Source organism: Otolemur garnettii, unplaced genomic scaffold, assembly GCF_000181295.1.
Source record: "Otolemur garnettii isolate 467f Iridium unplaced genomic scaffold, OtoGar3 scaffold00155, whole genome shotgun sequence".
Lineage (NCBI taxonomy): Eukaryota > Metazoa > Chordata > Mammalia > Primates > Galagidae > Otolemur > Otolemur garnettii.
Window position 1 is genome coordinate 1617927 of NW_003852550.1, and position 9306 is coordinate 1627232.

Here is a 9306-nt window from a genome sequence, read left to right on the forward strand (position 1 = left end):
ATTCATTTGGAGACAGAGTCTTACTCTGTCACCCCGGGTTGAGTACCGTGGCATCATCATAGCTCACAGCAAACTCAAACTCTTGGGCTCACATTACACTGATTTAAAAGGGGCCTCCCAGGGTTGGCACCTGTGGCTCAAAGGAGTAGGGCACCGGCCCCATATGCCACAGATGGTGGGTTCAAACCCAGCCCCAGCCAAAAACTGCAGAAAAGAAAAGAAAAGAAAAAGCAAAGGGGCCTCACGAGATGATGCAGCTTAGAGCGGGAATTGGGGAGGCAAGTGGGGGGCCTGGGCAAGCATGAGGCAGAGTTAGGGGCTAGACTGGGCGAAGCTGAGACTGGGATTTACAGTTGGCCGGAGGGCTCAGCCAAGCTGAGGTTCAGGGTTGGACTTCTGCGAGGAAGAGTCTTGTAGAGATGAACAACGAGGCTGAGAGCCATGTGGGTCAGGAGAACACTAAGAATTGAAAGGTAGACCAAGGAAAAGACTGAGTGTAAGCCTAGCAGTTGTGATAAGAGCCGGAACAATGATGTAAACAGGTTACCCAGCTGGCAGAGAGGACCTCTGCTGGCTGGTGTGGCATCCAACACTGACACGTCTACTTTCTCCTCTGAAAGTGACTTGAAGGAGACTGACAAGCAGTGTACTGGGCACATCATCTACCCCTTCACCTCTGACTGTGGCCACCACAGCCTGCACCTGTACTCTGCCAGCCACTGCAACTGTGATTTTAGGCTGCAGGAATGCTCAGAGAAGGCAAATAGCAGCAGCTCCTGAGATGCAAACCCAACCTGCTCCCGAGGTGTAACCCTGACCTGCTTTAACATCATCCTATCCACTTGCTTGGAGCTCATCCCAGAGGAGGCGTGTGTGGAGCAATTCTGGTATGGCTGGTGCAAAAGCTACAGGCCTATCTCTGTAGCAGTGATCCACCACCCCATCCGCCATAAGTGTGGGGCAGATGACAAGGAAGAGGAGGAGGAAAACAAGCCTTCTGTCCTAACCCAGGTGGGGCCCACTGCCACACCCACTGACCCAGCCATCATCACAGTCACTGGTACCCCTGACTCAGCGCCCATCATCATCTGGCGCTCTGACAGCCCCATAGGAAAGAGCCAGTGCAACAAGGTGATCAAGAAAGTAAAGAAGAAAAAGGAAAAAGAGAAAGATAAAGAGGAGGAGATGGATGAGAAGATAAAACTGAGGAAAAAAGGCAAGAAGGGCAAGTTGACTAAGAAGAAAAGCCCGGTTGAATCCGAGTCTTCACCTCCAGACCTGAGCCCGTCATTAAATCCAAGAGAATTGGCCAGGATGTCTGAGTCCAGCCCAGAAATCTGGGAAGAGCTGGAGAGTGAGGATAGTTACAATGACCGGGGACAGGAGAACCCCTCCAGTGAGGATGTTGAATCTTCTTGTCTAGGAAGAGGGAGAAGAACTTGGTCCAGGCCAAGAAGCTTCCGGCCAAGCCCTTACAAACCAGGAAGGTAACCAAGAGGAAATCTCCCCCAGCATCAAACCCCACTCTCAGTTGAGGCCAGGGCAATCAAGGTGAAGAATAAATATCATCAAGCCTGTAAAAAAAAAAAAAAGCACCTGTGGCTCAGTGGGTGGGGTGCCAGCTCCATATACCAAGGGTGGTGGGTTCAAACCCAGCCCCAGCGAAACTACAACAAAAAATAGCCAGGTGTTGTAGCAGGCGCCTGTAGTCCCAGCTACTTGGGAGGCTGAGGCAAGAGAATCGCCTAAACCCAGGAGTTGGAGGTTGCTGTGAGCAGTGATGTCATAGCACTCTACCAAGGGTGATAAGGTGAGACTGTCTCTAAAAAAGGGGGGGGGCTCTCTACTGCTTGACTACTGAGTAGAGATTTCTTCAAAGTTGGCATGAATCCTTCAGTGCCTGGTGCTTATTGCTCCCCAAGGCAGCCATTCTGTCTCTAGATTGCTCTGATAGTTTTAAAAGTTCTTGTTTATAGAGAGCAAAATTATGAATGAGCCAAACAAGAAATGGTCCCAAATAGGGTCTTTTGGCTTTCTACTGGAACTTCCCTTCTTCCTTCACTTCTTTGGCTACAGTTGTTCAACTAGTTACAGGCTCATCTCCACAAACAGCTTGAGCATTCAGCTTATATTTTGCCATCTCATATGCAAGGGCATTATGGTAAACTCTGTCCAATGACTGAATGAAATGAAATCTACTATAGCTATCACATTCTCTGATCTGCCAATCTAGTAACCAGATCAAGAAAAGGAAATGAAGTCTAGGAGGGATATTTGTTTTTTAACTGGGCAATTTGTCAGTGACTCAAAGTAATGAGTTTCCAGTGGCATACTTTCAGGCATCATTGACAGGCTGCCAGAAAGATGATTTTGGGGCAGTGGGCTTTCTTCTGCTCTTCAAATGACATCTGAGTGTGCAATTAATAGGCAAGACCTCCTCGCTTCGCATTGCACTGTTGTTTGCCCCTGGTTTTATTTAGGTTTCTATTTCAGTTTTGTTTTCTTTTCTTTGTTTCTTTCTTTCTTTCTTTCTTTTTTTTTTTTTAGGACACACTAAAATTTGCTTTAATACTTCTTTGGAGAAAAAAAAATCACACTTTTAGTGAATGAACAAAAAATGTTTTTACAGTAGCAGTAGGCTATTATTTTTATCTACCATGCCATGAATTCACAGGGAAGACGTTCCAGTAGCTCAGGGAGGCACCTTGCCATTGAATGTGACAAAGCATTGATTGACTTTTGAATTCATGGGTAATAGGTTCCAGCACTTTGTATTACTGTTACCTGGGGTCTATTGGTTATCCTGTGTGCTATGCTGTACACCTATTATGCCATGACCTCAAGGGGAATAAATAAGTTCTTGCACCTAAAAACATGGGTCCACTGGTACTTCTGTGTGCTATGTTATATGCTTATTATGCCATGAATTCATAGGGAATGGGTTCTAGTGGACCAGGCTGGTGCTTCAGTTGAACCCAGGTACCTTTCTCTTTGGCTTCCTTCTTTTTCTGATCATTTTCCTCCACACGTTTCAGGAAGCTATCTCAGCTCTTAGAGTGCTTAATATGCTCAATACCAACATAAATCCATTTGGCAAGAATTTTGCCCTTACCTTGTTTGTTAACAGTACCAACAGCATGCTGGGTAACATTGTAGACTCTTCCAGTTTTGCCATGGTAACATTTGTGTGGCATGCCTTTTTGGACAGTACCCATTCCCTTGATGTTTACAATATCACCTTTCTTGTAGATTCACATATATGTGGCCAAAGGAACAGCTCCATGTTTTCTGAAAGTCCTAGAGAACATGTATCAGGTGCCTCTCCTCTTTCTCTTTGTGTTTGTCATTTTGGTGAATTACTGGAAGATGGGGGTCTTGCTCTTGCTTAGGCTGGTCTCAAATTAAAGCAATCCTCCAACCTCAGCCTCTTGAGTAGCTAGGACTATAGGCTCACACCACCATGCTTTGTTCAAAAGGAATCATTTTTAATGCCTCTGAATGCTGTAGGAAATTTTAGTAAAGGAGAAAAAGGGCATTAGTTAAAATAGAAAAGCAATTGCTATTTACCTTTTTACCCTTTGGGCAAATGGAATTATTGCTAATAAAATCTAATGTTGACTTAAGTCAAATTTAGGATACCAGGGTGTTTTCATTTTATAGAGCTACTTGTATACTTGATAGTGTATAGGGACCCTTTGTGTAACCTAACAATTTAATGTATTGATTCCATATTATAGACTTGAACTGAAAATTATCAAAGAGTATGTCCCAATTGTATTTGTGCTTTGACACTGATTATATATGTGAGTTATCTGATGCCTAGTCATTTTGTTCTTTTGTAAGTTAGGGTTTTCCTCTGTCACCCAGGCTGGAGTGCAATGACACAATCATATCTCAATGCAGGCTCAAACTTCTGGGCTCAAGTGATCTTTCTGCCGTAGCATCCTGACTATTCAAACTATAGTAGTATGGCACCATACGCAGCTAATTTTTCTTATTTCTTATAGATATGGAATTCACACTATGTTGCCCAGATTGGTTTTGAACTACTGGCCTCAAGCGATCCTCCCGCCTTGACTTCCGAAAATGCTGGAATTACAGGCCAGCCCTGATGTCTAGAAATGGTAGTGTTCATTTTCTTTTCTTTTTTTTTTTTTTTATTAAATCAGAACTGTGTACATTAATGCAGTCATGGGGTAAAGTATGCTTGTTCTATATACAATCTGAAATATATTCATCAAACTGGTTAACATAGCCTTCATGTCATTTTCTTAGTTGTTGTGTTAAGACATTTATATTCTGCATTTATTTTTGGGTTTGTTTTTTTTTTTGCAGTTTTTGGCCAGGGCTGGGTTTGAACCCACCACCTCCGGTATATGGGGCTGGCGCCCTACTCCTCGAGCCACAGGTGCCACCGTATATTCTGCATTTAGAAAGATTCACATGTACCCTTATAAGATGAACTATAGGTGTGGTCCCGCCAATCACCCTTCCTCCACCCATCCTCCCCACGCCCCTCCCCTCCCTCTCCCCTTTCCCCATATTCCTGGGCTATAATTGGGTTATAACTTTCAAGTGAAAGCTATAAATTAGTTTCATAGTAGGGCTGAATACATTGGATACTTCTTCCATTCTTGAGATATTTTGCTATGAAGAATATGTTCGAGCTCCATCCATGAAAGGAGGAGGTAAACATGAAGGAGGTAAAGTCTCCATCATTCTTTAAGGCTGCATAATATTCCATGCTTTACATATACCACAATTTACTAATCCATTCGTGGGTCAATAGGCTCTTGGGCTTCTTCCATGACTTAGCAATTAAGAATTGGGCTGCAATAAACATTCTGGTACAAATATCTTTGTTGTAGTGTGATTTTTGGTCTTGTGGATATATACCTAGTAGAGGAATTGTAGGATCAAATGGCAGGTCTATTTTTAGTTCTCTATGTGTTCTCCAGACATCTTTCCAAAAGGAACATATTAGTTTGCATTCCAACCAGCAGTATAGAAGTGTTCCCTTTTCTCCACATCCATGCCAGCATCTCTGGTTTGGAGATTTTGTGATGTTAGCTAATCTTACTGGAGTTAGATGATATCTCAAAGTAGTTTTGATTTGCATTTCTCTGATGATTAAGGATGATGAGAATTTTTCATATGTCTGTAGGCCATGTGCCTGTCTTCTTCAGAGAAGTTTCTCTTCAAGTCCCTTGCCCACCTTGAGATGGGATCACTTGGTCTTTTCTTGCTAATAAGTTTGAGTTCTCTGTGGATTCTAGTTATTAAATGGTTGTCAGAGACATAATCTGCAAATATCTTCTCCCATTCTGAGGGCAGTCTGCTTGCTTTACGTACTGTGTTCTTGGCTGTGTAGGAACTTTTTAGTTTGATCAGGTCCCAGTAGTGTATTTTTGATGCTGCTTCAATTAGCCTGGAGGGGGGGTATTCTCCTCATAAAATATTTGCCCAGGTCAATTTCTTCAAGAGTTTTCCATGCACTTTCTTCTAGTATTTTTATGTTTTCATGTCTTAAGTTTAAATCTTTAATCCAGTGAGAGTCTATCTTAGTTAATGGTGAAAGGTGTGGGTCCAGTTTCAGTCTTCTGCAGGTCTCCAGCCAGTTCACCCAGCACCATTTGTTAAATAGGAAATCTTTTCCCCACTGTATGTTTTTAATTGACTTGTCAAAGATCATATAACGGTAAGTAGCTGGGTTAATCTCTTGGTTCTCTATTCTGTTCCATACATCTACCTCTCTGTTTTTGTGCCAGTACCATGCTGTTTTGATCACTATGGATTTATTGTATAGTCTGAGGTCTGATAGTGTGATTCATCCTACTTTGTTTTTATTTCTGAGTAATGTCCTGGCTATTCGAGGTTTTTTCTGATTCCATATCAAACAACGTATTTTTTTTAGCATCTTTAAAGTATGACAGTGGTACTTTAATAGGGATTGTATTAAAATTATATATTGCATTGGGTAGTATGGACATTTTAACAATGTTGATTCTTCCCAGCCATGAGCATGGTATGTTTTTCCATTTGTTAACATTTTCAGCTGTTTCTTTTCTTAGAGTTTCATAGTTCTCTTTATGGAGATATTTCACATCCTTTGTTAGGTAAACTCCCAAATATTTCATATTCTTTGGCAGTACTGTGAATGGAATAAAGTCCTTGATTTTTTTTCACCTTGACTGTTGTTGGTATATATAAAGGCTACCAATTTATGAGTGTTGATTTTGTAACCTGAGCACTATAATATTCCTTGATGACTTCTATGAGTTTTGTAGTAGAATTCCTGGTGTTTTCCAGATATACAATCATATCATGTGCAAAGAGTGAAAGTTTGATCTCTTTTAACCCTATATGGATAACCTTGATCGCCTTTTCTTCCCTAATTGTGATGGCTAAGACTTCCATTACAATGTTAAAGAGCAATGGACACAATGGGCAACCTTGCTTGGTTCCTGATCTGAATGGAAATGATTTCAATTTAATTCCATTCAATACTTTATATGGGCTATGGGTTTGCTGTAAATGGCCTCTATCAGTTTAAGAAATGTTTCTTCTTTACCAATTTTCATAAGTGTTCTGATCATGAAGGGATATTATCAAAAGATTTTTCTACATCAATTGAGAGAATCATATGGTCTTTGTTTTTAAATTTGTTTATGTGATAAATTATATTTATAGTTTTACATATGTTGAACCAGCCTTGAGACCCTGGGATAAAACCCACTTGGTCGTGGTGTATAATTTGTTTGATATGTTGCTGGATTATGTTTGCTAGGATCTTGTTGAATATTTTCGCATCAGTATTCATTAGTGATATTGGTAATTTTCTTTTCTTGTTGGGCCTTTTCCTGGTTTGGGGATCAAGGTGATGTTTGCTTCATAGAATGTGTTGGGTAGTATTCCTTCTTTTTCTAAATTTTGGAAAAAGTTAAGTAATATAGGTACTAGTTCCTCTTTAAAGGTTTGGTTTAATTCTGATGTAAAGCCATGTGGTCCTGGGCTTTTCTTTTTAGAGAGATTTTGTATAGTTGATGCTATTTCAGAACTTGATATAGGCCTGTTCAACATTTCCACTTCGCTCTGGCTAAGTCTTGGAAGGTGGCATGCTTCCAAGTATTGGTCATGTTCCTTCAGATTTTCATACTTTGACAATAAAGTTTCTTATAATATTCATTAAGGATTTTTTGAATTTCTGAGAGGTCTGTTGTTATTTCATCTTTACCATTTCTGATTGATGAAATTAGAGATTTTAATCTTTTTTTCTTGGTTAGGTTAGCCAAAGGTTTATCTATTTTATTGGCTTTTTCAAAAAATCAACTTTTTGATTTATTAATCTGTTGTATAATCCTTTTGTTTTCAATTTCATTTATTTTTGTTCTAATTTTGGTTATTTTTTTTCTTTTGCTGGGTTTGGGATTGGAATGTTCCTCCTTTGACAGTTGCTTGAGATGTCCCATTAAGTTCTTAAATTCCTTTCTTTCCATTCTCTTGAGGAAGGCCTGCAGTAAATTTCCCTCTTAGGTCTGCCTTTGAGGTATCCCAGAGGTTCTGATAATTCGTGTCTTCATTATCATTTTCTTCCAAAAATTTGGTAATTTCCTTCTTGATCTCGTCTCTGACCCACTTATTCAGCATAAGGTTATTTAGCTTCCATGTGTTTATATACGTCTGAAGATTCCTGTGGTTACTGAGTTCAACTTTTATTACATGACAGTCTGAGAGGATGCAAGAAATAATTTCTATTCTTTTCAATTTGCTAAGGTTAGTCTTGTGACCTAAGATGTGATCAATTTTGGAGTATGTTCCATGGACTGATGACAAAAATGTGTATTCAGCTTTGTTAGGATGAAACGTTCTACAGATGTATGCTAAATCCAAATGTTGAATGGTTAAGTTTAATCTAAAATTTCTTTGCTAAGCTTCTTATTGGAGGATCTATCCAACACTGCCAAAGGAGTGTTAAAATCTCTGAGTATGATGGAGCTGAAAGAAATCAAGTTGCTCCTGTCTATTAGAGTATCTCTTATAAAGATTGAGGTGCATTCTGGTTGGGTGCATAAATATTAATAATTGAAGTCTCATCATATTGCATATTACCCTTAACAAACATGAAGGGACCATCCTTATCTTTGCTTACTTTTGTTGGTTTAAAGCCTACTGTATCTGCAAATAAAATTTGAACATTGGGGCTGGAGCTAAGTGAACTACCTCATCCTCCATTAAGAACCTGAGGTTGTCAGGCCTCAGGTCCCCCTGCTGAATAGTGGCAGAGAGTGGTAGCCTGGCCAAGGAGACATAGATCTCCCTGTGATTCAGGCAGGCCCAAACCCCTGGACCATCTGCTTGTTGGAGAGAACTGGGTCACAACCCTGTGGGATTACCAGTGATTGGGTGGGACAGAGGTGCAAGGTGGGGAAGGGGATATCAACCTTCCCAGATTAATTCATTTGCTGGGTGGATCCATCTGACCTCACGGAGCACCAGAGCTAGTCATACTTGAGCTGTCAGCAGATCCCTGCTATCTAGTTGCCGGAGAGCTTTTGAACTCTCTAACCTGAGACCGGTGCTGACTGGAACAATTGATTTGGACCTCTTGAACTGGGCCAATCACCCAAGGACTATCTAAATTGGTACCCTGGGTGTGTGGTTGTGGGAAAGTTTGATTTTCCTTTTCTAGTTGTTGCCTGTGTGGGGTGGGGTGAATTAATCGCTGTTATTTATTTACAGCTGAGAATTCAACCCAGAGTAACTAATTCACTAGGGTAGAACAGAGATCAGCTGAAAACAAGACAGAGCCACTTAGTCCCACCACACCAAGCAGGTCCCTAGTGTCTGAAGCTATATCACTGTACGGGTCCTTTGAAAAGCTCTAGGAGAAAAGGTACAGACACCAGTCCCAGCTCTTAGGCAAAAGGCTGGTTAATTACTACTCCAGAAGCCCCCAACCCAACTCCATCTTATCTGCTCATCTAGCCAGACAGTGTAAAATAATCATGGTGTGGAATCAGCAAAAAAAAACCCTCCGGGAACATGAATAACCAGAGTAGATCAACTCCCCCAAGGAACAACATGGCGGGTACAACTGAAGATCTTATTCGTAAACGGATTGCTGAGATGTCAGAAATTGAGTTCAGGGGCGGCCCCTGTGGCTCAAAGGAGTAGGGCGCCAGCCCCATATGCCGGAGGTGGCGGGTTCAAACCCAGCCCTGACCAAAAACTGGAAAAAAAAAAAAAGAATTAAAAATAGATACCACAATGACATACCACTACATAAATATGATAGTAGCAAAAATT

General features: G+C 40.9%; 1 pseudogene; it reads left to right on the plus strand.

The window, feature by feature from the left end:
• Window positions 1–441: 441 nt before the first annotated feature.
• LOC100943180 lies at window positions 442–1558 on the plus strand (annotated as a pseudogene).
• The last annotated feature ends 7748 nt before the right edge of the window (window positions 1559–9306 follow it).